The sequence below is a fragment of the Python bivittatus genome, unplaced genomic scaffold (assembly GCF_059951505.1).
Source record: "Python bivittatus isolate LINGU-HERP-01145 unplaced genomic scaffold, Pbiv_v1 ctg000700_np1212, whole genome shotgun sequence".
NCBI classification, from domain to species: domain Eukaryota; kingdom Metazoa; phylum Chordata; class Lepidosauria; order Squamata; family Pythonidae; genus Python; species Python bivittatus.
In genome coordinates, this window is record NW_028277098.1 from 43,927,905 (window position 1) to 43,932,383 (window position 4,479).

Below are 4,479 nucleotides of genomic sequence, written 5' to 3' on the forward strand. Positions count from 1 at the left end.
ACATGTTCAGAAGTATCTCTTCCTGGCCTTAGTCTTAAAATAGGTCAGATTATATCCTGCTGAAGACTCTTATAATATTCACAATGCAACAGAATGTGATCCACAATTTGAAGATCAATACCTTGGGGCAAAATCTTTGAGAGATAGGAATTTTTTGAAATCTGTCATGTAACATATTTGATGGCAACACATTTAATCTGGCTTTAGAGCAAGCTATTCTATATTTGCTTAAATGTAAACTGCTATAGCATATAGGGGGCTGAAAGATGTAATTGTAATTTATTCCCTAAATCAGAGGTGAACATAGGATTTCAGCTTTTGCTATTAATTCCTGAACTGAATTGTCCCATCATCTTTAATATAGTAAAAGACTGATGTCATATGCCTAGAAAACAAATAATTGGTATCAAATACCAAACAGACCAATCTTTCTTTTACATACATTATAATCCCCAGGGCATCTACAGGTTTCAAAAAGCAATATAATCGAAGGACATTTATTCATTTAATATTGTAATTCAAATAGAAGAATAAAAAGGAAAAGTCACTTTCAAGATGAACTCAAGTCCTAGTGATTTTCATTAATACAGTCATGCAGTTTTCTTAGCAAAAATACAGGATTGTTTGCCACTGCCACCTTATAAGATTCTTGCTATTTTTCAGTCTAGCCTGTAGCCCTGAACTTCCCAAATGCTCCCTTATCTAATTACTATTTATTTATTCATTCATTCATACATACATACATACATACATCACATTGATATAACTGCCCATCTCACAAAGTGACTCTGGGCGGCTATATAATCACTACTCAATGTTGTCTTTGTTTAGTTTTCTAGATCAACTAAAGTTGGCAAGTTGGCAAGTTGATGTAGAAAACAGCATGGTCCAGTTCCAGACCAGCCAAACATTCCAAGATGGTTAATCCATTTCCGGAATGGAATAATACATACCAGGAAGCATTTTGTAACGATCCTGCTCTGTTTCAGGGCCAGAGTTTGCTCTTGACAAAATTAAACCCTGTTCCATAAGCTTCAATCAAGCTTCCATAAGCTTCCATCCAAGTTGAACCATCCTCCAAATGCTCAGATTGATTTATTTCACAGGAAAAATGCAATGTTTCAGGTAACATGGGAAATGGCCATGCTGTTTTGTACACAACTATATAAGAAAATGAAATGACCTTTTGCTAAATCATTCCTTTCCACATACAACTATTTTGAACTTTACCTTCCCCCTATTTCTTTTGTACCCTGTAACTTTCTCCCATGATGCTTCTCCTTCTTTCTCCAGCATTTTGCTACTGTCATATTAAAAAATTATATATGATTTTTTAGTGGTGCTTCCACATGACTTCTGATCAATCCTTCTGCATACATTGGTTGAGTGTGCAACCATTCTTCTCATCTGTAGGTAGAAAGTCAGGTTCTGTGACCAAAAAGCAAATGGCAAGAACAATATCTGCAAACAAGTTCTGCTCCTAAAGCTGAGGAGGTAGGAATAAATAAACATCTGTCCCAGTTTTTGAACAACTGAATTATTTGACTACTTGCAATGCACTGACATATCATATTTGGTGTGGGAATGCTGCAGGTAAGGCTGGAGCTGGTGAGGCAGGAACCAATAAAGCTTGGGCCAGACAGAACCGTAATGTAAACATAGAGCCAGTGCCTTTGATACTCAAAAGTTAGAACAGAAGAGTTTAAAGACTGTTATCTCAAAGCGTGGGAGAAAAAGGCCTAGGATTTACTCCCTGAGGCTGACATAGGTAAAGGATTTGATTCCTGTGTTCTGCAGTACACAGATCTTATGCATATGTACAGTATTAATTTTTTTCTTGGCTCTACCATCTAGCTGTATTGAATCTGTGAAGTATCTGCTGTTACCTAGTTACCATACCTCCTAAAAGCGGTATTGAGTTCTTGGAGAATGAGATTTATTCCTTGTGTCTCCTGTGAAGTCTGACAGGATGTGACTCTATTAGTTTTCTTAGTGTGTGATTAGCTTCATTAATCACTCTGCTTTATTCAACTAATTATTAGGCATCCAGACTACATTGTTTTCTATTTTGCAACCACCTGTATTTTATCTTGATATTTCCAGTTTTTTTTCTGACTAGGAAAAAAAGATTAAGATGAAAATAGGCTTATTTATTTTATTTGTATCCATCCACCTACTTGATACCAGGATGGTATTTGCATTAGTTGAGTGACACATATCACTTAATGCTGCATAGCTATGTAATAATCAGCCTATCTGTTGCATATTAAGGCAATCAGATCTTTAACACCATATGAAATATTCCTTATAGGTTTACTCCCCATCCTCTACCCCCATGATGATAATAAACATAGTAGTAGTGATGCCTTAAATATGGAAGATAAATATATGCTATTCTGAATTTAGGCAGTGTTTTTTATTCAGGTTAGAACTTGGCACCTTTAAGTTTTATCTCTGAGGCCAAATAACTCCCGCCCATATTTAGTCTTTCGTGTATTTAACGGCCTCCCCACTCTTTCAACCTTTTTTACTCTCTTTGATCCTTTGTTCATAGAGGCCCTCCGCTTCTAGCCAGCCATTCTAAACCACAGAGGGAGTGACTAGAGTATCCACTTACAGCCCTATTCCTTCCACCGCTTCTAGGCTACATCTCTATGGTCAGAAGAACCCTAAAGTCGCTGGCAGTTGGAAAGAGGCAAGAACAACAGCTTCAGCCACTAGCAGGCCTTTGCTTGTGCAAGGAATATGCCTGGCCCATCCACAGACCAGGGGAAATGCAAGTCTTGGAAGGAGGAAGCCAGGAATATCGTGGCTCCCTTCTCTCAGCACATATCCTGGTTCTGGGGAGCAGCTGAGACTTTTTCCAAGAGCCTTAAGAAAAGAGGCCCTGAGAGCAGGTTCCTCAACAGACAAGACCAAATGGAAAGGGAGGCCCTTCAGGGCAGCAGGAGCCCCCACCCCAAGCCCTGGTCTCAGCTGCTGGCAGGGCTGTATCCCACAACCTGGATCTTAGAAGGAAACAGCAGGGGCAGCAACCAGCCCTTCTTTCACCGTAGGGTGTCTAGTAACTGCAGGAAAATGAAGCCAGAGCCCTCCAAAGATGGCAGTCCAGCCCTTCCACACAGGGATTGGCTTGGCCTGTCAGCAGCTTCGGTAGCCGAAAAGGACAGCCCTATGGGAGAGGTGGAGGAGGAGTACTGCTGTGAGTATGGCTCATTCGCCTATCTGATCCTGTGCTCCTTAGGTGGGGTTGTGAGCTGTGGTGCAACGCACACAGCAGTTGTGCCACTGGATGTGGTGAAATGCCGCATGCAGGTGGAACCCAGGCGCTACCTAGGGCTCGTGCAAGGCCTTTCTCTTACTGTGCGAGAGGAGGGCATGCAAGGCCTGGCTAAGGGATGGGCTCCGACAGCCATAGGTTATTCCATGCAGGGCTTTGGCAAGTTCGGTCTCTATGAGTTCTTCAAGATACAGTACTCTGACTTTTTGGGTCCTGAGGAAGCTTATCTCTGGCGGACTAGCCTCTATCTTGCTGCTTCAGCCAGCGCCGAGTTCTTTGCTGACATTGCTTTGGCCCCGATGGAAGCAGTCAAGGTACGGATTCAGACCCAGCGTGGCTATGCCAACACACTGCGAGAAGCAGCTCCCAAGATGTATATTGAAGAAGGACTATGGGCTTTCTATAAGGGAGTATATCCTCTCTGGATGCGTCAGATCCCTTATACCATGATGAAGTTTTCCTGCTTCGAACGAACTGTAGAAGCGCTCTATAAATATGTCATTCCTAAGCCACGAGATAAGTGCAGCAAGATGGAACAACTTGGAATCACATTTGTTGGTGGATATATTGCTGGCATCTTCTGTGCTATAGTCTCACACCCAGCTGATTCTGTGGTATCAGTGTTAAACAAAGAAAAGGGCAGCACTGCTTTGGGTGTTCTCAAGAGGCTGGGCATGTATGGGATCTGGAAAGGCCTCTTCACCCGTATTCTGATGATTGGTACCCTCACTGGCCTGCAGTGGTTCATCTATGATTCAGTTAAAGTTTATCTCAAGTTGCCTCGGCCCCCACCACCTGAAATGCCCGAATCTTTGAAAAAGAAACTCTCTCAAAATTAAATCCATACTATGAGGTCTATGTGGCTGTGTTTCAAGGATGCTCTAATTCAATAAGAATGTTTAATTCACCTGATTTGTGGATATCATTGAGCCATGGAAATTCGTTATAGATTTACTCAATTCCAGAACTAAGCTTCAGAGAGTTTCAACAATCTATTAAATAAGCTATTTAAAATAGCTTCTTAATGAAACTTTAATGCATGTCATTTAACAGAATAACATTTTCTTGCAATTTTATTTTGCTCTTAATTGCACCCAAAATACATAGCAGATAATGCAATTACTAGTTTTTATAGGCTGTTAAATATTTTAAGGTTAACCAGTTAATAGCAACTGCTAGACAAGTTGGTTGTTGTAATA

The 4,479-nt window shown here is 40.8% G+C and overlaps 1 pseudogene; it reads left to right on the forward strand.

The window, feature by feature from the left end:
- Positions 1 to 2,745: 2,745 nt before the first annotated feature.
- On the forward strand, positions 2,746 to 4,247 carry LOC103051478 (solute carrier family 25 member 3 pseudogene; annotated as a pseudogene).
- The last annotated feature ends 232 nt before the right edge of the window (positions 4,248 to 4,479 follow it).